General features: G+C 44.4%; 1 long non-coding RNA gene across 1 annotated transcript in view; it reads right to left on the minus strand.

Moving 5' to 3' along the window:
• The window catches only part of LOC308496526, a 377975-nt gene that overhangs the window by 25779 nt on the left and 328007 nt on the right, over positions 1-24189 (minus strand). Inside the window, exon 3 of the long non-coding RNA XR_013993196.1 lies at positions 7280-7331. This is a non-coding gene — a long non-coding RNA (uncharacterized lncRNA). The remainder of the gene's footprint in view (positions 1-7279; positions 7332-24189) is intronic.

Below are 24189 nucleotides of genomic sequence, written 5' to 3' on the forward strand. Positions count from 1 at the left end.
GGTTCCTATGCACATGGGGCACGGTGCTCAGGCCCTGATAGGCAGGGAGGGTGGCAAAGGCCTCGCTTGGAGTCGCGGGCATGGCATTCTTGGAGGGCTAGAGCCAGGTTTTAAAGGTGGGCAAGGGATCCTACTTGAGAAGCCAAGCAGGACATGCCCAAGGGGCTTCCTTGAGCGAGAAGGAATCCCTGCAGGACCCATCTAGAAAACTTCAGCTTGCAGAGGAATAAGCTGGGGGGCAGGCCTCAGTGCAGTGGACAAGGGATCTGTGGGCATTCAGTGCACTTCCAGGATCCGTGTGGTGAGAGCTTAGAGTCAGGTATTGGGTGGGTGGGGGGGATCTAGGGGACATGCAGGCTCACTCACATAAACTCAGGCAGCACGGCCCCGGGAAAGCACATGAATCAGTAGCCCTTTCCTGAGGCCCCTTCCCAAAATGGACGGATATGAGCCTAACTCCTTAAAGGATGCAGCCCCAGGAGTGTGGCTCCGATGCCCGGTGTGCACAAAGGGATTCACTAACGGAAAATAGAACCCACAAATTTCCCCTTCACATTGGATATATGGAAACTTTGTTTTCCCAATTATTTTTAAGAGAAAAGGATGCATGCGTTTGTCTTTCCTTTGGTAAACTTGGCCTCCGGGGGCATACTGTGATCCTAGACAGCGAAGGTGTCTTCTAGGGCATTTGCCTTCAGAGGTTGTGATGTGGAACCTCCCCTGCCCCCTCCCCCCATGTCCTTACAGAAATACTGTCGCGGTCCTTAATACAACAAAGAGAACAAAACAGGATCTCACTGTGGAGTGAGACAGCTGCACCTCACAACACCCACATTTTCTCCCACTGCTCCCCAATGCTGGCCTTGGAGATCCCTGCCCCCTTAGTGCTTGGACCCAGGGGTGGGCAAGACACCTTTGGTCTACGACTGTGGAACAGTGGAGGAGAGTCTGGCAGGGTGGTGCAGTGAAAATTCTCTCCCCCATCTCCACTAGCCAGATGCCACTTTTCCTTCAGGTTGCAGCTAAAATATTATTTCCTCAGGGAATCTCTCTTGGTCTCCTGGACAGGCAGGGATTCACAGCATGCCCCCTAGCAGCATTCATAGTGCTGCTATTTGTAACTCATCATTGGTGCAAATGTTTGGGGGATGTGTGAACCATTAAACTGCAAACGCTATGAGGACACAGAAACACTTTTCTTGTTAATCGTTGCCTTCCCAGTGCCCACCATAGTCGGTACAAATAGCAGCATGCAAGAAATAATTAGTAAGCTACTGCACGAGTGAATAGCTAGAGTGGAAAAACAAAACAGATCGGCCAGAAAGCATATTAAAGAAAGCCTGTTAAACTTGGCCTTGAGCTTATGGGCACAGCCTTGCCAGTATGCAGTCAGTATCGCAGCGAATGGTTCCTGGCTCATCTGAATATCTTATTTAGGCTCTGGCAGGCAGAACAGGTTCAGAGTTATTCCCTCAAGGACATATACCAGTAGTGATGGGCACGGCTGCTGCAGAGTCCAGCTACGCTGACATCTGGGCCCCTCACAACAGCTCTGAGATGGGCCTCTTGTGTGGCTGCCTGTTTGGCTGCACCTTCTCCATCCCCCACACAGAGAGCCTGGGTTTAATTGAAAACCGCATTCTTTATAAAGATCCAGATGACCTCCGATGCTGTAGCACGGAGGCTGCACGTTCAGAGGATGGAGGATGGGAGGGTCAAGAAGTCGGGGCAAAGATTCGACTTTCTGACCAAGTGGGTTTGAGGGGAAGAGTAGGGGCAGGGCCCAGGTTCTAACTCCGTTTACCATGAGGAGAGAAAAATCAAAGCTGAAATGCTGGCTGTATTCCAGGCTGTTTATGAACACTCGTGCCTGTCTCATCCTACTGTCACCATCCCTGCATAAGCCTAGGAAGTGGTTCTCCAAGCACCTGGAAACTTGTGAGCAAAGCAAGTTCTCAGGTCCCAGCTGAGGCTTGCAGGGTCAGAACCTGGAGCTGGTTGAGCATGCCCTGCAGGGGATTCTGATAACATTCCAGTGAGAGGACACAGGTTGGAGGGGAGGGGGTTGGAGGAGGGTTGGTGGAAGCCACAGCTTCCAAGGGAATAGGGGTGATGTTCTAACCAGAGGAGGGAATCTGTTCACAACACAAAAGTCTGGGCCTTGGGGCAGAAACTACGCTATTACTTGAAGACCCAGAGGAGCTGCAGCTCTGTTTTCTATGTATTTCCCATTTTGCTGGTTTTAACAAGGGCCATAGCTTTTTGTTTTTGTTTTAGTTTTTGTTTTGTTTGCACCTGAGAACCAAACCAGCACAGGCTGCTCTAGGAACCAAAACTCTCTCAAATCTCGCTGAAATGGGGAGCAAATTGGGCAGCCAGGCCCAGCCTGGGGCTTCTCTAGGAACCGATGATCCTCTCCAGAGAGTGTCCCAATAGCTCGGACATGCCTAGAATACTTCTAAAACACACCTGGAACAGGCCCTCCTTCTTGGGACTTGTTTCCTCATTAGTGAGCTCAAGGTGGATGAGACTCAGGCTTTCTAACAGCACCCCAGGGTTCTGGGGGCTGGTGATCCTGCATGCAGGGGACAAAGCAGGGGCTTCCGGCCCCCATTCATGTTTTGAACAAAGTAATAATTTTATCAGTTTACACGTCAGGTGCCTAAAGACTTGATTTGAATATAGATGTCACCCCCATAAAGACGTGGTGTGATTTCCAGGGTTCCTTTCACCTATAATACCCATGACTCCCTCTCCCCAGGCAGGGGACTCTCTCCTCTGTCACTCCCATGAATGTTCAAAGCCAAATAATACCAGTGAAACAGGAAAGACCCAGGACAAAGTAGGGAAGAAGGCAGTAGGGAAGTAGGGGAGGTGTCCTGAGATCCTGATGTCCCAGCTGACCCAGCCCCTGGAAAGCCAAACCTCCAGATGCAATTGGCTGGATCCCAATGTCGCCCTGCTCCCCCCATTAGGTGCCTGTTCATTCAAGGTTGGGTCCATATAGACACTGTGAGAAAAGGTGAGCCCTTATCTGACAAATGAGACCGATTCAAGTCCCAGTCAAGCTAAAGGATGTGATGCAGGTCTCCACCCACTTTCCCTCAGTAGAAGGCACTGGACAGCTTCTTGGGTCCCCACTTGATTTTGCATTTTCAGACCCAGCTCAGAGTTACTCTGTCACAGAAGACAACAGAGCACCCTTTCTTGTGTAAATGACCCTGGACAATGAAACATGCTAGTGTCCCTCCCTCTCAGCCAGCCCTGCTCAAGACACCTGCTCCATCGTCCTCATCCTCCCTGTTCCTAAGAAGTTTTCATCAGTGACTTCCTGTGCGACTGTTTCCTGCATACAGTATAAATTCCAGCTACACAGTGTCCAATTGTGTCTCTACATCAGAAACAAACTGAGGAGATACAGGTAGCTTCACAATAACCCCAGCAATAATAACAACATCAGAAGGAGGTGTTCATTGCCCATTTTTGTGTCTGGGTGTTCTAAGGGCTTCACAGGACTTTCACTGAATCCTTGCAGCAAACTAGCATTGCCATCACCTTGAACACTGAAGGGGCAGGGCAGAAGCACTGTCAAAGCTTATGGGGTAACCAGGATGGACAAAGGAGCACATACCTCATAGTCACTGGGACGTGAGCTCCAACCCCCACTCACCCATGCAGTTGCTTTGTAGCCTTGGGCAAGTTACTAAACCTCTCCGTTCTCTTCTGTAAAGTGACATGGTTGTGTGAGGACTGGCTCTGAATCCAAATAGGGGTTGATCCCAGGTTGCCCACGCCCCTTTCCTCCAACTCACTGTGTGAGCTGGATGGCCACTGGTAAGAGGGAAAAACAGAAAGGGCAAAGCCCACAAATACCATAATCACCTTTGAAAGTGAGAAGAAGAGGTAAAGGAAGGCAAAAGCTACTTTCTTTTCAGCTAAATATATATTCCAAACAGCTTTAAATTGAGCACGAACACATTAAAACCATTCAAGTAGAATTTTACTTAGATACGTAGTTGTAGAATATGGCTCAGAGGAACAAAGTGCTAGCTCAGGGAAAGACAGTTTTCCTTGTTGCCCAATTAAAATCAGAAATAGCACTACAAACCATTACAAGAAAATCTTGACTTTTTTTTCTATCTTATCTTTTGCCATTTCCCACAATTATTGCAAAATCCACACAGATAATTAGAGGATAGGGAATAATTAGATAATGAGGTGAAAAATAAACTTTTTTTTAGCTAATTGCAAAAATATAACAATTCTGGTCCTAAATTATTCATGCTAGTCGACTATGAATGCCAGAAAAATGCCAGAAAATGCCCCAAACTCAGCAGTCATCATGTTGTGTTCATTAAACCAGGTATTAGAACCCCAATGTGCTTTTATTCTTCCTTTAAACTTCAAAAATTATTTTTATCAGTGACACATATATATAATGTAAAAACTCAAATTGGCTTATGACAAAAGCCACTGTGTGCTGCCCCTAAGTTCCCCATCACCCATCCTGCTCCACAGAGGCAATCCTATTAAAATTTTTTAGTTGCTTCTTCTTATATTTATTTTCACTTTTCTAAATAACATACGTATATTCCTATTCCTTGATTTTTCAACTTCAGTTTTATCTACTGACTTCCTATTATCGAGGATTTAGCTTCCTTCCATGTACACCCCTCCACCTTATATAGGCCTTTCCTCCCCCGTGCACCCAATACTATGGGTGTATAACTTGAGTAGGTCAATGTCTGAGTAGATAAAATTACATTTTTAGGACAACCTAATCAGCATTCACAGCAGAGGCACGTGGCGTACTATGATTACGTCTCCTTCCTTATACAGCTCTTTTGTTTCTCCCAGACTTAATTGATTTGCTATTTCATTGCATTAGTTTTTATGTACTTATCACTAATTTATTCCTAAACTCTCTGTGACAATTGTAAATCTCCTCTCCAAACGCAAAAGGCATTTGGCAATCTGCCATTTTCTTCTTTTCTGGAAGGCATCCATCCTTCCTCCTCGCCCACACTTGTGTCCTCTGACTTCTCACTCTCACTCTGCGAATTCCCTTTGCCTATCTCTCTTTGGAGTTCCAGTTTCCTGAACTCTCTATTTTCATCTCTCTTAGCTTTTCTCTGATTTGGTGGGGTGCATCTCCCAGTAGCCTGCTGATAGTGTGGGTGGGAGATACAGTCACTGAGCAATTATGGGTCTGAAAATGTAGTCAGTCTCCATCATTTGTTTGGGTTAAAATTCTAGGGAGAAAATAACTTTTCCCATAAAATTTTGAAGGCAAATTTCTATTGTGCCACACCCACACAGGAAGGAACATGGGGCCAGAGGGACACAGCTGGAGGTTTGAGGCCCAGAGGGACAGTCAGTGTGTTGGGACCTAGCCTTATCCATGGTGCAGAGATGCTAGGGTTCAGGTACCAAAAGTCACTAGAGGAATTGAATTTAAAATCAAACAAAGGCTTGCAGACATCGGAAGCAACACCAGAGAAATGAGATGACAGGAACGTCTCAGGAATCTGGTTGCACAGTGGCTGAGAGGGCAAATGGGAGATAAGGTGGACCACGGATCACAAGTGTGGGGTGGGTATCGATCCATCCCTGCAGGGCAAAGCTGGGCACTCTAGGCCGCATGTAATCTGAAGGACAAGAAGACTGATCTATGCAGCTTCTTGCTGGTCCCACCAAGGGGGGTGGCTTGCTGATAAGTAGGTGCTAGTTAAGGCATGGAGATAGGGTCACCAAGAAAAGATGGACCACGAGGTGTGGCCATCAGATTTCCTTGTTATTCAGATATGTTAACAATGGCTTCCCGGAGGGGTGGCTTCCTGTGTGCCCTCTGAAGGGACATGGGAGCATAGTATTCTGGAATGTGCAGAGCATGCCAGGGTCATGGGATTACAGACACAGAGAACAATCCAGGCTGGAGACCAAGATAGAATATGAATTGACAGGTGGTCCCATCAAAGCAACACAACATTTAAAAAAAAAATAGTTAGTAAGCTAATGTACAAAGATTTTCCAAAATGCAATTGTCACGGTCACAAATGGTAAGAAGGATGTGAGGCTGCTTCCTTGACATGCCACATGTCTCTGAAGCCCTGCTTTAATTGAGTGAGCGCCTTTCTATTTAAAACTTCAAGGTTTAATGACCCAAAGAATAGAAATTGATGAGGAAAGACATGCCACCCCAATTTTAAAACAAATTTGTCATCACAATCATTAATCTTTCTAAAATTTTCTCTATCAGGGAGGAAAAGCAGAATTGAAAAAAAAAAAATAGCCGTTCTTCATCCTGGCCTTTTAGCACTCATGCACTCATTCATGTGCTAATGACTTCACAAGCAGCCATGTGTGTCGGGGCCGGGGAGGTGGAAGTAGAGTTGAAGAACACACAGGCCCTCTTCTTGATGGGTCCCTACTAGTTAAGGATGTGTCTGTAGGAAGTCACAGTGCATGCTGATGATGTCCCTGGGGTGGGGAATATCAGTGCAGAGCAGGTGTCAGGGGCAAAGGCTGGCTGGGCAGGAGGCAATACCCTGCTCTTTGGTTGGCCTTCTCTCAGCCCAACCCCTTCTCTTCATGAAGGACCCTGTAGGGCCTGCTGACCCTGTTAGTAGAACTCAGGCACTTACCCTGGACTCATGCTCTTTGGATCCTAACTTCCTTCTGGTTCCATTGTCCCCCTTGACCCTAGCTGCTAACTCCTTCTCTCATCACAACAACTCCTTTCTGTTCTCGGGGGTCCTATAAGATCCCACCTTCTGGTGTCCTAGGCCTACGCTGGGGACCCTGTCAAAGACACTCTGAGTATTGGCCTTTGCCTTCTGGCCAGCTATCCAAGCTCCCAACCCCTCTGGGCTCAGCTCACTCCACATTTCCTCCGTCCAATGCAGAATTAGTGGGAGGGCTGAGCTAATCTCCCCACATCTCCAGCCACCATTCAGCTTGTCCTGTACTCATGGGCAAAGTCAGCAATTGAGTAGACATCAACAAAACGAATACTTCCCTTCAATGAGGGATTGAAGACAAGGTCTTCTGCTCTCTCATTGGTATCTAGAGAGCGCCCGCTGTGTACCAGTCCCTATAGTGGTGTTAGGTCCATCCATAATGATGAAGAAAAGACATGAGAACTCCCCCTGTGGACTCACAGTCCATGGGAAAGACAGATACCAGACAAATAAACATGCACACAAAGAGATACCACAAAGTGTCTTAAGTGCTGTGAAAAGTATCAGGTGCTGGAGCCAGATCCAACTTTGCCACTTACCTCCTGAGCACCTCAGGGCAATTTAATGTCTTGACACTTCCATTTTTTTTATCTGAAAAGTAAAAACAAGAATGTTAAGTTCACTGAGTGTTATGAGGGTTAAAAGAAGGACAAATGGGGTAAAAATATATGGTCAAATATATGGCAAAAGAAGGAGATTTGACTTTGGGTGGTGAACACACAATGCAATATACAGATGATATATTATAGATACACTTGAAACCTATAAAATTGTATTAATCCATATCACCCCAATAAATTTAATTTAAAAAAAAAAGAGAGAATGTAGTTAAAACACCTGGTTACCCAGAGCTGAGACAAGACAAGCACTCAAAAATGGCATAAATGTGTTACTACTAGCTATCATTAACCATCGAGTGTGTATCTGCCCACCCTGTGCCTCCTAATTCAAACAGGGATTATGAAGCTAATGAAAAATTCGAAGTGTAACTGGCTGCTTCCGAGAGGACTCCCACAAACATTTAATGTCACGGTGCTAATTAACACAGTGCATGGGAACGGATGCCTTGGTGTAGGAGCTGTAAGACAGGATTCTAGAAGATGAACATGGACGTCTCTCCCCCCTACAGCTGGCTGCTATGCCAGGTCCAGAAGTCCTGCAGGCCTTGGTCCTGTAAGGGTCTGGAAACAGGCGTCGGACTTTCTTGCCAACCTCTCAGACAACATTCAGAAACTTGAGGGTCTAGAAAGTACCACAGAGTCTGGCAAGTGGTGGGGTTCCCTTGACCCCAGGAGCTGAGGAGGAAGTCAATGGAGGGAAATGGGGGGAGGGGCTGGTGTTCTCTGCTCCTGAGAGAGTGCAGGGGGTCCGGGGCACACAGGGTTCTCCTAGGGCCATGCAGGGCACTGTCCAAGGCCAGAGGCAATGTCTGGGCTGCTCCACACAGGTTATTCAAGGTTTGACCTGTGCCTCACTGAGAGCAAAGAAAATAACACTCGGGAGGAAGTCCTCCACCACAGTGTAGGGCACAATGCTTGGAACGTATTTGAGCAAATATCTGTCAGAGATTTAAGTCCAATGCAATAATTATTTCTTACAGCAAATACCCCATTTCCTACTGAAATAAAAAAATCATTAGCTAAATTGGACTAGAGAATAGTCACTGTTGAGAACCAAACTAGTGCCCTACTGGATGGAGAAGATATTTCAAAGCACAGGGAAGGAGACATTGAGAAAAGAGACTACAGGGTAGATTCAAGGGAACTTCCAGCTGAAAAATAAGAATTCCAAAAGAAAAAAATGAAAGAAACAGACGGAGGATGGACAATTAACAAACAAATAGTAGAGGAGCTAAAGAGAGAATAGAGTCAGCAGATTTAGAAAGCTGTTATGTGTAAAGACCCACAACCAGAAATAGTTAAGGGGAATCCCTATATAAGAAGAATAAAGAGAAAAATCCACAAGCCTTCAGAAATAAAGAACAAATAAATTACAAAGGAAGAAGAATCAGGCTGGCATTGATTTCTCATCTGGCACACTGAAAGTTAGAAGATGATAGAATAGGCTCTGCAAGGAAGAGCACAGTGCCAGTGTCTGGGGTGACGAGGGGAAGGCAGAGCAGTGCGTGTATTCGGGGCACCTTCCTGGGGAAATGACCGAGGAAGCACTGGTGAGCAGTCAGCCTTGAGATAAGCAAGCAAACAAATGTAAACACACAGATACATATAAATGGCAAGATAACTTATCTGGGAATGAGAAACACAGGTGCTAATTAAATATTGTTGAAATTGAAGACCTGTACCACAGGTAAAGCCTTATTTATAATAGTCCAGAAGTAAAAGCAGTAAACCTCCGAAAGCTAAGCATTAGCAATGGTGGGAAAGGGGCCACAGAAGTCACATCATCTGGGGACCAAGGTTCAGATGGGAAGCAGAGAACAGATGTGAAACGCTCCCAGGTTGTCTTCTGACTGAGATGAGTGAGGTGTGGGAAGCTCAAAGGGGGGTGTGGGGGTGTCTCCATGGGAGGAATACCTGAGATCTTGTTGCCACAGAAGGTAAAGAAGTAGATCACTGATTATACACACCAGGAAGGAAGGACATCATTAACAATGGTACTAAGGAGCTAACCACATAGTAGGAGGAACAGAAGGGAATAACAATGCCTGGTCAAGCAAAAGACACAAAAAGGATAAGAAAATAAATAAACGATAAATTTTAAAATGGAAGAAATAAAACCAAGTAATTAGCCATTCCACTAAATACAACAGACAAACTGATTCCATTAAAAGACAGAGACTGTCAGATTGGATTAGCACACAGCCCGTAGTCTATAGTCTAGGCATGAGGAACGTACCTAAAAGAATATAATAAAGAAAAGTTGAAAATAAAGGAATGAGTAGGGATACCAGGTAAATGAAAGGCAAAAAGAAAATAAAGAAACGAAAGGCAAGTGGAATGACAGTTTCTGAATCAGGTAAGGAGAAACATAAGGAGAAGAACATTAAGCAAGGACGGGGCTGACAACATGTCATAAAAGACACTATTCACAAAGAAGATATAAAAATGCATAAGTGACCCCTCTGCTTACATCCAAAATACACAAGGTGAAGAGCAGGCAGGGCGAATAACAGTCTCCTTTCTGCATCTCATGAGCTGAATGTGCCAGTGGATTGTTTTCTGGATACAATGAATAAATAATTTCAGATAAAGATTATTGAAGCTCAGGTCTTTTCCTACCAAGAGATGAGCAGACTGGAGGGTAGCATTGACCTTCCGTGGGGGAGGAATGAGTTTAAAACTTATTTCATCATTAGGAAATTTCCCACAGAATCACTGAAACGACCTCATCTATGTTTGCGTGATGTCAAAGCAGCTGGCCAACTCATTCAAGCCAGTGGAAAAGTTACTAAAACCAGGGATTTCTGTGTGTGTGTGACATAGTTGCTTATTGTTTCGTTGATTCAGTGTTCACTTTTTTACCAATATTTCTGGCTAAGATGTAGCTGGATCTGCTAGGTCTTACTCCATGTACACTGCCCTGTCAGCCTCTCCCTGGGCAGCAGGTCACAGAGGTTAGACAGCGGGCCTGGAGCCAGGCTGCCTGGGACACAATGTCTACCAGCAGCGGGAGCTGGGGCAAGTCACTCCACTTCCTAACCTGTGAAATGGGAAAAATAGTAGGATCAACTTCATAAGGTGGTCGAGAAAATTGCTGAATGCTTAACTGAAGAGCTAGCCTGGTCCTGGCCCAGGGCAGGTAACAATAAATCTTAACGGTTATGAGCTGTAATAAAGGAGGTGGTTGCTGTGTGGCCAGGGGCTCACGTGTGCCCATGTTTTCCCAGCTGTAGTTGAGCCTTGACAGATTAACAATTAGCAAGTGGAATTATCTTGTTGACTCATGCCCTCAGGTCAGAGTGGCATGTATGTGTACAGAAGCTCGGTCGATTTTCATTCTAGATGGCTCCACGATCCACAGAAAAAGAACAAAGAGTTATATTTTAAAGGTGAGTTTTTCTAAGAGAAATATAAGGCTTCTAATCCACCTGCTTTTTGAAATGAGAACAGGCACCATCAAACCATATGAGAAGCAAAATAAATATTAAAATGTGCATTTCTTCTCAATGTTGTTATCAACAAAGGGCCTAGGACGATCAACAAAAAGAGATGAGAACAGAGTGGGTGGCCGTGGAGAAAGGGAGGGTGAGACAGAGACATGGAGAGGAGGGGCAGAGAGGCCTGCTGAACTCTCAGGGCTGCCCCACCTTTGAAGTCCTGGGGGTCATCTTCCCAGGGACCAGGCTGACCTGTTTGCTATTAGCTCTAGAAACCTGTCTGGTCCTAGCAAGTTACTTAAAGGTTGTGAGCTTCTGGTTCCTCTAGAAAACTAAGAATAACAATAACTGCTTGGCGGGCTGGGGTGGAGATCAACTGCATTAACAGACCTGAGATGCTCAGCACAGGACTTACTCAATAGGTGGTGGGGAGGTGATGGTGACGACAACATTGGTGGCAGTGGTGAAGACGGTGCCCATTAAAGAGCAGATGGATGGGCTCCAGTCCACGGCTCTCTGCACAGGGCAAGGGTTTTGCTCTTGAGAGGGAGTGAAATAGAGACAAGTAAGAAAGGCTCTGAAGGTGAGGAGAAGTCACAGGGGTTGGAGATTCAGAACCTGGCCACCTGTTCTCTGGGTGGCTGCTGGCCCCATCTTACTCTTTGCCATTCCTGGACACTGTCCCTTGAAGGCCTTGGGGCTGGAAGACCCCTGCCTCCCCCTCTACCCAAGAAACAGCACAATAGTACCTGGGGCTGCCTTTCTGTCCCATGGTCAAATGATGTTTCCCTCCCATGGAGGAAAGGGCCCAGCTTGCTAGTTAGAAAAAAAATTGACTTCCCTGCAGAAATGACTACTTCTTTTAAAGTAAAAGATGGTGGACCAAGGCTCTTTCATTATACGGAAAACTCTCTTTAATGCTATATGGGTGTAAAAGTATATAAAAAGCCAATTTCTGCACAGTTCCGAGAGCCCCCTTATAAAAACTGATTTCTATGGAGGCTCTGACCATCTCTTACTGCAGGCAGTGTGCAAGTGCATTCACCCCACACTTTCAGAAGAGCACGCGTCACAGAGAATGAGGTGCAATATTTATAAGTTTCACTGCAGTTCTCCTGGTGGGGGGGCTGACTTGCCTCCATCTTTTCTGACCTCTGTTTTCTTCCTTCTTTCTATGCTTATCTTCAAAACAAACCAAAGCCAAGACCAGTAATCCTGCTCCCAAAACAAAGCAAACAAAAATAAAAAATAAAGTAACCCTTCTATTTGTAGAGCCAAGATTCGAGAGTGCCCTGTGCTTTGTTTTGGTTTCTTTGCCATGCCATATGATACGGGAAGTCCCAGTGCTAATAAGCAGTCATATGTGACAGCCTGGCAGTCCTAAGAAGGAAGGCTCTTTTCAGAAATAACCACCCTGGCCACAATTCCTGAACCACCTCTGCCATGCGCCAGGAGACGTTCGAGCTTCAGATTGGACTGGTGGCATTTTCGAGGGAGCCTGCAGGGATAAGACCGGACACACAGAGAGAAGAAACTCAGAGAAAGGCTCCTGCTGGGCTGGGCTGGGGAAGGCACAGCAGGTGTGGGAGCTGGGTGTGCAGGGGGCAGTAGGAAACTGAAAAACACTGACAGCTCAAAAATCACCTTTTGGCCTTAAAACTATTTTTTGCAACCTGTTTGCCATCCTTTCGACATGATGTGTCTGGGCCATGAAACCATTATAAATATCACTTTTCACCCAGAATCTACATCCTCTCCCCCTAATTGTCAGTAAACTAGAGCTTGGTCTCTTTAATTCAACATCCACCCCTTCATCAAACTTGTGGATGAGGTTCATTCCCTTCAACCTCACAGGACATTTTATTTGTCCACACATGGCACCTGTGGTGTTATGATACTTCATAGTTCTGTGTTTCTCTGTGTGGGATAAAAGTGACCAAGCCCTAGTACATACAACATTAATTTCAGACAACATTAATTTCATACACCATGTCATGCCTGCAATACTACGAACATACAAAGACCGTGAAGAACGGGGCCAATCAACTTTGACTCTGGAGAAGGATGTGATTCTATTAACGACTGCTGTACTTGAGCTATGCCATCTACTCAGGTACGTAAATAAATGATTTAAGAAAAATCAGTCACACTTCTTTTCTCTGAACAGAACATCTCCCCTGGTGGGTGCAGACTCTGAGCAAGGTTGGGCTTCCTTCCTCCTTCCAGAAGTGCCAGACGCCAAATGAGAAGGCTGAACAATTGGCAGGGCATCTCACAGTAAGACGGACCAGGCACCAGTTAGCTCAGGAAGACCATTCAAGTAACTGTGGTTGGTTTCACTCATGGAACTGGCCTTCTGGGTTTCTTCTTCCAATGTGATTGCTAGCAGGAGGACGAGTAAACTGGGATTGTGGGGGATTAAGGAATTAACCGACCCTATTAGGCTTGGCATAAAAGTGTTGGTCAGCATTAGCACGGAAGCTGATAAGGACCAGAATTTAGGTGAGGTGGACCTCTCTGTGCCTTCTGCCTTTAGGCCAACTCCCCATCATGGCTCCACTCTGGATCTCAGGGACTACATTTCCCAGGTTCCCTGTGCTCTGGCTTCCCTGTGGCTTGGCCAATGGGAAGCACAGGGGATTGGCCAATGGCAGGACAAGAAGAGAGGCTGGGGGGTTTCTTCCTGTGCCCCACACACCCTGAGTTCCCACCTGAAGGGCATCTGGCTTTACCCCAGGATTAGGGATTCTGCTTCTGTTGAGAGTCCAGCTTCTAGGTTTAGGTAACACAACATACCCTCTGTAAGGGGTTGAGTTGTGTCTCTCAAACAGGTATGTTAAGTCCTAACTTCCTCCTATTCCCCACCTCAGTATATAACCTTGTTTGAAAAATAGGTCAGTCAAGCAGATGCAATTAGTTATGATGAGGTTATCAGAGTGGGCTCTAATCTAATGACTGGTGTCCTGATGAGGAGAAGAGAGAGATGCAGAGACATGTGCACAGAGGAGAGATGCCATGTTACAACAGAGGCAGAGATTAAGGTGATGTACCTACAAGCCAAGGAAAACGAAGGGTTGCCCCAAACACCAGCAGCCTTAGGAGGAACCAGACCTGCCAACACCTTGATCTCAGACGTCTGGCCCCCAGAACTGTGAGACTATATGTTCCTGTTGTTTAAGCCACATGGTCAGTGGTACTTTGTTTTGGTGGCCCCAGGAACCTACTAGAGTGGTAGTTCTGGCCTGGAAGCAATTTTGACCCATGTTATTCCTCTGTCCACACTCAGCATATTAGGTAAGGGCACAGGCCCATGAGTCACATATAGTGTGTGAACCTGAGCAGATTCTTAACCTACTCTTCATCTTGCTTTTTCTGCTTGTTCATTTTTTAATCTTCCTTCATTTTTTATTAGCACAAAGGAAATAACAATAACAATGCCAAGACAGGGTTGAATGAGGCTTGGATATGTTTGTCAGAGTGAAGTGCTTGTCACAGGCAGTGCAGAAACAGTAGGTCTCTATGGTGGTCCCTACCAGCAGTCTGGCGGTCACCTGAGAGCCTGCAAGATCTGTAGACCCTCTGAATCAGAAACCCTGGGTGAGCACAGCAATCTGTGCCTTCACCTGGTCTCCGGACAACTCTGAGGCAGCCAAAGTTTGTGAGACTAGTTGGAATAAATTCCCAAAGAGTGTCAGAGACTCCAATTAGTGCTAGTTGTACATCATTGTCTAAAGATCCTTAAGAAGTCAGAGCCTTCATTCCTGGGAGGCCATGCCTGTCCTGCTGAGGACCAGGGAGGGTGGGGTCTGGATACTAAAGCCCCATCTCCTCCGGGCCCCTTTCCTGGGTAGGCTTTGAGGTACATGAGCTGCACCAGAGTGTCCGTAAGACCCTTCCCCACCCAAAAGCATGAGGATCCATGCATCATTCCGATCTCAGAATCCCAACCTGTGTAATTTGCAAAAGGACAGAGGCAAAGGTTGTTAAACAGGAGCCCAGTCTTCACATGGACTGACTAGAGGTGATATTTAGAGGAGTCTTGTGGCGACTCGATGCCGGAACTTCAAAAACCAGAGTCAGCTTGAGACGTTGATCTCAGACACTTCTGGAGCACACAGGGATTTTCAAATGTCATCCACCCAGAATCTACCGCACATTGCAGTGATGTATTTATTTAGACCATCCTTTTTTAGATGGAAGTATTTGATATACCATACTAACTGTAATGCAATCAAAGCAGGAAGCACTCATTCTGAATTAGCCATTTTGGTGTATTATCCTAATAGAGTATTATTTTTAAACTACCACAATATTTTAATTACATTCTCAGCATGAATCATTATGTACCTTAGTGAAAAAGCACTTCTGACTGTAATTGCACACTGGAGTCCCATGATATAGTCGATGAACGTAAATCCTGAAATGGATTGACAGACAGACTGCTGATCAACAGCTGCTCCCCACCAAATACCATGGTGAGGCGTAGTCTGCATGTTCTCCTAGCCTGCTTTCTTTTCCTCCCCCGCCCCTTCCTGGTTTCCATTCAACAATCTTTATTAAACACCAGCACATACCAGAGATTCTTCTCAATTCCAGAGACACTAACAACACTCCCTGTCTTCATGGAGCCTCCATTCTTACCCATAAGGAAGTTCCCTGCCTAGCTTGCTGAATGCTGAAATGTGCTATACAGAAGACGAAAGCAGAGGGGGTGGGGGCCCACGGATCGTGGAAGCCTGGGGGGAAGAGCTACAGTTTTGCAATTTTAAGACTGGTAGGGGTAACTGAAGGGGATACTGGAGCAGGCATTTGGGCTCGGCCTGGCACAGACGCTTGTTCTTCTATGTGTCAGGAGTGCTGCAGGCCTGCTTCCTCTGCAACATTTCACCCACATAAACAACCAGGGCTCCAGAACTGTTCCAAAGGCACTTGAGTGAATTTTCAAATACATGGGATGAGAATAGGATGGCTCTCTCCTCTATTATTACCCATTTTCCCGCTCCGTTTATGGTTGAATATTAAGGCACTTCAGGGAAGGAGATAATGGAGGCTCCCAAGTCTGTGCACACAACAGTCTATGGCGGTTCAAACAGCCAGGATGTAACTCCCTTGGCCTTCAGCAGTCATTCCTACCAAATTATCTGCTATTTTCCACAGCGGATTCCACCTGACACTTGAGCCAGACTCTCCCATGTGCTTTCACATAGCCACACCAGGTCCATCAGGAGATATAGGGGCTGCAAGGTGGTGTTTTCAGTGCAGCAACCAAAGTGGAAAGGCTTTCCTCGGAGGAGAGCTCACTCTCAGCGAGAATGAGCCTATCCATAGCACCAGGTTTCCTTCCTCTTGGTGGGTCTTAATCTCAGATGGCCCCGGGGGTCACAGACAGAGGCCATCCAGCAGCACCTGTCACTGCCTGTGCTCCAGGAGAACCTCAGAACCTCACAACAGCCATTTCTGTTAGACTAGCAGAGGCTGATCAGGGTCTTACTAATTCTGTGTCCCGACCCATAACAGCTGTGCTTCCCCGAAAGTAAAACCGGGTCTTACATGAAATTTTGCTCCAAAAGATGCATTAGGGCTTATGTTCAGGGGATGTCATCCTGAAAAATCATGGTAGGGCTTATTTCTCCAGTTAGGTCTTATTTTCGGGGAAACACAGTATGCCAGGCACCAGTTCTGGGAAGTTCTGACACAGCTAATCTCAGGGGGAGCCTGGCATGGGAAGAATGGCCAGATGAATATTACGAAGAGGCATATTTGCAAAGACTGATGCCACTTCCCCATGGCTGGGCTGGTTTCTAGCCTCCTACAGACCCTAGCCTTGGGCTGGGTGGTACAAGTGTTTATTCAGCTTTTCTTTTTTATTTATATTCTTTGTGATTCTTTTAGAGAAGGGCTACATGTGGACAGGTCATGGTCTCCCTTTTGAAACACTGTGAAGTGAAGTGGTGTCAGACAGAGGGAGCAGAGACTCTCCTGGGCTCCTTCACGAGGGGGCTCAGGCTGAATCACTCTGATTTGAGGAGTCAAAGCCCATTTCAGAGCCACAAGGAGAAATGGAGAGCAGTGGCAATGTTTCATCACTAAAGGAAATACTGAACAGCTGCCCATTTGCGGCGGCAGCATCACAAAGGCATGGACTTTCCAGGAGACTCTCTTCTGCTTTTCTCCCTCCATGCGCCCTGGAGTAAGAAGGAGCACACATGCCCGTCTTGGTCTGCTGTGTGGAAACTTGCACGGATTACTTACTTTTCTAAGTAAGCCACCCATCGCCCAGCAGCCTCACTAACCACTTGATAAATGGTTGTCAGTGGTCGGTGGTGGGAATGCCTTTAGTTCCCTTTGTCTTCCCTTTGCCCGCCTGTTTCCACCAGCTTTTTATATGTTCTCTTCAACATGGAACAGTTTGGAATGGTCCCTTTTCTCTCCACAGCACACACTTCCAAGAACCTCAATTCCATACTTGTCCATCATCACTGCAGGGACAGTTCCTCCATTAGATTTTAGATTTCTACCACTAGATTTTCCTTTTTTCCTTTCAGATCTGGCTGGGGCCTCACCTGCCTTACTGCTGGCACATGCTCACTTGTATACTCGGGCTGCCTGACAACCATCTCTGAGTACACCATCTCAACCTTCACTGCTGATTCCTTCTCCTCCTCTCACCAGTCCATCAGTTGGACCGTTTACAGCCCCGTTCACTGATGCGAAGGTGGGAATGAGCCTCTTCCGGGTGCACCAGTGGGTCCCATGTGGGAGTGGCCGTACAGACCCAGTGGATACGATGTCATCCTGGAGGTTAAGTCCATCCTCCTGGAGAGGTAACCTCAGGCTGCCCTTACCTCCTTCCCAGCTCTGAAGGTCCCCCAGGACCAAGGGAGGCTTTCCCAGAGAACTCTGTTCTGGAGCCGCAGAGGAACAGAATGGAAGGAGAAGCTGACAGAACATCCACCCTGTGGCAGGTACAGCACCAGGTGTTCAGCCTTGACCTCATTTAACCCTTAGAACAGCCCAGGAGGCAGTTGGGGATCCCAGGAGACTCGCCCGGCATAGCCCAACTGGAAAGCGATGGGGGCCAAACTGGGTATCTGTCCAACTAGTTCATAAAACGTCTCTCTCTGCGTATGCTCATTTGTGGAAGTGATTGGACGGTACCAGATGTCCTTTTATTATTACTTCTTTTGAAATGTCCCTGACACACAATGTATAGCAAGAATCTAACGTCACCCCTAAGACTCAGACATTTATTCAGCACATCCCTCAGACAGAAAACAGTGAACTTGCCTGGGCCTTATTTGGACTGTTCCAGTTTATGAAGTATTTCTACCCACTCCAGTGGGCTGGAACCTCCCAGAACCCCGAGGGAAATGCAGGGAAGACAAGATGAAGTTTTCTACAGAAGAATCAAGTTCGTAGACATGGAGCATCATGCCTGACTGATTGGCTAGAACATAGCAACAGCCTTCCGAATGTAATTAAGGAAATAAAATATAGTCGTCCTTCAGTATCTATGGGGGGATTGGTTCCAGGACTCCCTGAAGATACCAATATCTGAGGTTGCTCAAGTGCCTTATATAAAATGGGGTAGTATTTGCATGGAACCCATGTACATTCTCCTATACAATTGAAATCATCTCTGGATTAGTTATAATATCTAATGCAAGGTAAATGCTAAGTAAACAGTTGTTATACTCAATTGTTTAGGGAATAATGACAAGAAAAAAAAGTCCATATCCACTATGGAGGCACCCATCTTAGTCCCGGTACATAATACACATAATCAGCAACAGTGTAACATTATTTTCCCCCCAGAATATTTTAAATTTGCTGTTGGTTGAATCCCCAGATGCGGAACGGGGGATACAGAGGACTGACTATCATCCCATTGCAGTGGGCCTCGGACTGTCTGCTGAATCCCCCTGCTCAGTGAGATAAGTGGTGGGACTAATGATTTCTCAAGGTCTCTCTCAGTCTTAAAATCCTATCATCCTATGTTTCTGATACATGAAGAAGAATCCAGAATCCATGACCAACCAGATCACAAGAGATAAACATTCACACACTTAGTTCCCATGTCCTTTATTCCTTTAGATAAGGAATGACAATATTATGGAATATCTGTGTTTTGTGGTGGTGGTGGAGAAAGAGAGAAAGAGAGAGAGAGAGAGAGAGAGAGAGAGAGAGAGAGAGAGAGAGAGAGAGAGATTTGATGGTGGTTGGACCATTTATTAAGTTCTACTTCACTAGGTAGTCTACAGTTTTAAAAGCAAACATGATCAAAAATGTGAGAGAAATTGTCCCAGCCACAGAAATAACCATGCTTTTAGGCTGTAATGCTAAGTTTGTGCAGTCTGGGAGGATAATTTACATTCTAAGTGATGATTGCAGGGTACACACACCCTGACCTTTTCCTTCTCTCCTCCTCTGCTTCTCCATGGGACTTTCTGTAACAGGGGTTATAAGACCATGTGGGGGTGACATTAGCACAGTGGCAGCTAAATAGAAATGATGTGTCATGCCTTATGCCTTATTAATTAGAACAGAGCTGTGGTGTGATTTCCCTAGACGCTTTAGCAATTCCAAGAAGTAGAAATATCTGGTTTTGTTCTTTTCCAGCCCTTTTCCTCCTCTTTCTTTCTTTTCATCTTTCATATTCAGGTGGACCACTTCTGGGAACTGCTAAGCTCTGACAAAGTTGAGCTGTGCCTCTTTTGACAGAAAGACAGAAACAGTCTTTCTGTCTACAGGGCCGCCTGCTCCAACCAGGCTGGTCCTGCACAACATGGGGGGAGTAGGCTTGGCATCTCATCCTCTCTTGTGTGCTCTCTCCACTTTCCCTCCACAGTTAGCACCCAGGGGATTTACTGTATTCCATCAGCTCCACCAACACTCCAAATGTTGGCAAACAGCTAACTCACTTCCTACATTATACTGCTGACCATGCTCACCAGAGCTTTCCAGGAGCCTTTACAAAGTTGATCTGCAAATAGAAGAAGGATTTGGAAGCACAGAGGTAACTGGGCCCCTGAAATGCCACCACGTTGGATTACTCTAATTTGTAAGGGCAGCAGGTCCCTCAGCCATGGTTCCCTGGAAATCCCACCTCTATGCTAAGAATTCTCTTGTTTCCCTGCTCTTTGAGGCTTGGAGCCTTGCATTCTTTTGTTTGAAATGGAGGATAATAGATCAACAAAGTTTGGAGTGTGTGGACCCTGAAGCGAAAAAGCTTAAAAAAAAAAAAAAGAAGAAGAAAAGAAAAAGCTTGGGCTCAAATCCTGACTCAATCACTCGTTAGCTGTGTGGCCTTTCCGTTACCTCACCTTCCCGCATAATTTCCTCATGTGTACAGTGGGGACAACAACAGTGCCTGCCAAAGAATTGTTGGGATAGTAGTGAGCTATGCAGGATGACTGACCTATAAATAAACGGGGCATTTGCGGCCCAGCAGAAGGTCTTGACATCTGTCCTTTGGGCCTACCGTTAATCACCCATAACAGCCCTTGTTGTAAGGTTGCAAACAGGGACTGTAGCCTGTACCGCAACCCAGGGAGTCAAGAAGTAAGAAACAACATGAGTTTGGGGATGGAGTGAGACCTGTGTCCCTGTCTGGAGGAGGCTGCCCTGCTTTCTGTCACACCTCAGGGTCCTGGCGCACAGGCATGGGGATAGTAGCCAGTCTTCCTTGGACACTGGCTCGGGTGTGTGTGCACCTGCTAATCGCCATCCTTGCAGCCCAGGTCTCCTGTAGATTTGCCTGGAGAGAGTTGTGTCAGGTCTGAGATCACAGAGTAGCTAAGAATCAGAGAAGTTAAGCAACAGACTCAGTGACCTGGTTAGTCAGCAATAGGGCTGCATATCGAAATCAAGACTGACACACGACAGAAAAAAAATGTATCCCTAAAAGAAGGTTCAGAATAAGGATCTAACTAGCTGAAGAATAGAAAATCTATCAAAATCAAACACTGTTTGCTAACAGTTTTTGTTTTCCTTTCACAATTAATTCTTGCACTTAGCCATAGAATTTTTCCCACAATGTCTTTCCTAAAAATTATCTCACCAGCAATACTTGGTGAGCTGGCCATATGCTAACAACTGATGATCCAGACTCTGGGAAAATTTTTGTATCTATAACTATTTTCAGTGTTGTAAATGTTTTTTCACACATTTACCATGAAGTGAGATTCATAATGTTGAAAATGCCTTCTAGGCAATAAGTGTGCATCTGCTAACGTGTCCCAGTATTTCCTTTACTTATCAAAACTCTGTTAACCTTCTTAACAGAAATGTATGAAAATGAAAACTGTTATCTTATTACACTTATAAACTGTAAACTGTATGACTTAAAGTTAAAAAAGAAGACTGACCCAATCATTTTGCTATTTCTCCATCTGATCTTAAAATTTCAACAAGTCAACTTGCCTTTTAAAACATTCCTTTAATTGAAAAAGAAAACTGCACACGATCTATAAGAAGAAAATTGAAATATTACTGGAGGGCATAAAATGAGACAAAGAAACGGGAAAGATTCTATGATAAGTAGATTCTATAATAGGAAAAGTCAAGAGCATGCAGCTGTCAATCTTCCATAAAATGATCTATACTATTTGATGCACTCAGTGCAATACTGCCTTTCAGAAAAGCACAAGTAGGATTTTCTGAACTACATGTAATGATTCTGAATTTCATATGGAAAAGTAAATCAGCAACAATAGTCAGAGTTTTAGAAAATTAAAAATGAAGAAATCCTTAGACTTCCCATTTAATGTTTTAAACATTAACACATTTTGAAAGCTACAGTAACCAAAACAGTATGGAATCAGTAAAAAAAAAGAAAAAAAAAAGACAGACAAAAGAATCAGAAAAGAGAGTCCAGGAACAGAACTACATGCAGTCAGGATTTATTATATGATAAAGATGACATTTCAAGTAAGTGTAGGAAGATCAATTATTACAATGATGATGTTGGCCTAGCTGGGGAAAAAACGCTGGATTTCTACTTCACATTATATACCCAAACAGATTCCAGATGGAATTATACACATATGAAAAATACAACTATCTGAGATGTCTTACCTAGGAAATTTTTGCCAGGCCTTACAAAAAGTACTAGAAGAAAAATATCATAGATTTTTTTGTTTTCATAATCAGAGTGAGAAAAAAAATGTCATGAGACCCAGAATCCATTAAAAAAAAAAATTTCTCCTACATGCAATTTTCTCCCTTTTTGGAACAGTTTGTTGAAGTATATTTGATGTATAATAAGCCCACATACAGAAAATGTACAGTTTTATAGTTTTAATGTGTAGACCTATGAAACCATCACCATAATCCTGACAATACACATCCTTCACAATCATGCCCAAAGTCTCCTCATGCTCTTTGTCATCCATCCCTTCAATCTCACTCTTCCCCAGCAACCTCTGACCTGTTTTCTGTCACTAGACTAGTTTGCATTTTCTAGAATGTTGTGTAAATGGAAACATAATGTATACAAGTTCTGACAATTAAGTTTGCGAACTTGTTGCAACAATGTTAACCTTTTTTGCTATCAGACGGATTATTCATTATGGATTTGTACCAACTGGACAAACAACCAAGTTTACTATTTGGAAGTGCTGAAAAGGCTGCGTGAAAAAGACAAAAACTGACCTGAACTTTTTTCTAACAATTCATGGCTCTTGCATCACGACAATGCACCAGCTCACACAGCACTGTCTGTGAGGAGTTTTTAGCCAGTAAACAAATAACTGTATTGAAACACTCTCCCTACTCACCTGATCTGGCCCCCAATGACTTCTCTCTTTATCCGAAGATAAAGGAAATATTGAAAGAAAGACATTTTGATGATATTCAGGACATCAAGATTAATACAACGACAGCTCTGATGGCCATTCCAGAAAAAGAGTTCCAAAATTGCTTTGAAGGGCCGACTAGGCACTGGTGTCAATGCATAGCTTCCCAAGGGGAGTACTTCGAATGTGACCATAGTGATATTCAGCAATGAGGTATGTAGCCCTTTTTCTAGGATGAGTTCACAAACTTAATTGTCCGGCCTCGTTCTATTCGTCTGTTTTCTTTCACTCAGCAGAATTATTTTGAGATATATCCACATTGTTGTATATACCATTTGTTTGTTCCTTTGTATTCCTGAAAAATGTTCTGTTATATAGGTATAATGAAATGTGTTTATCCATTCATCTGTTGATAGATTTTTGGGTGCTTTTCCATTTTGGGCTATAAGATAAAGCTGCTACTATGACCATCATGTGCAAGTCATTGCATGAACATGTATTTTCATTTCTCCGGGTAGATACCTAGGAGTGGGGTGGCTGGGTCATATTCTAAGTTGTTTAACTTTTTAAAGGAACTGCCAAACTGTTTTTCAAAGTGGCTGCAACATTTTACATTCCCACCAACAACTTGTGAGGATTCTCCACATCCTCACCAACACTTGTTATTGTCAGTCTATACTAAGACAGCCATTTTGGTGTGAGGTGGTGTCTCACTGTGGTTTTAAATTGTACTTTCTGATGACTAATTATGCTGTACATCTTTTCAGGTGCTTACTGGCCATTTATATCTCCTTTGGTGAAAAACCTTTTCAAATCCTTTGCCCATTTTAAAAATTGGGTTACTTGTCTTTTTATTATTGAGTTCTAAAACTTCCTTATATATTCTGGATGCAAGTTCTTTATCAGATATATGATTTGCAAATATTTTCTTCCAGTCTGTGACTTGTCTTTTCATTGTCTTAACAGTGTTCTTTGAAGAGCAATCCTTAATTTTGATTATGTTCAATTTATCATATTTTCTTTTATGGATTATGCTTTTGGTGTCATGCCTAAGAAATCTTTACCTCACCTTATATAAAAAAAATTTGAAAAATCTTTAAATTACCAAAAGAAATAGGAACAAAGAGAAAAGACAAATGACTAACTGGATCAAAATATCTGAACTTAGAAAGTGCTAATTTGTCTAGTAGATAAAGAACTTCTACAAATCAATAAGCAAAAGACCAGCAATCTAATAGAATAAATGGCCATGAGATATAAGCAGACAGTTTAGGAAAAGGAAACACAAATGCCGTTTACATATAAAACTCCCAACTTTACTCATAAAAAGAGAAATTCCAAATTAAAACTATAGTGAGATATCATTGCTTCCCTTTCAGGTTGGCAAAGATTAAAGAGTTAGATAATATCTTGGGTTGGTGAGGATGTCACATGGGGGAAGACAGCACACTCTGACAGGGTCCGAGAGAGTACAAGTTGGTACAGAATCTACGGGGAGCAATTTGGCGATTCCCTATCAAAAATGCGTAAAATTTTTGACCCAGAAATTTCTCTTCAGGAAACTTATCTTTATATATGCTGAATCATGTGTAAAATA

Source organism: Rhinolophus hipposideros (assembly GCF_964194185.1).
Source record: "Rhinolophus hipposideros genome assembly, chromosome: 4".
NCBI classification, from domain to species: domain Eukaryota; kingdom Metazoa; phylum Chordata; class Mammalia; order Chiroptera; family Rhinolophidae; genus Rhinolophus; species Rhinolophus hipposideros.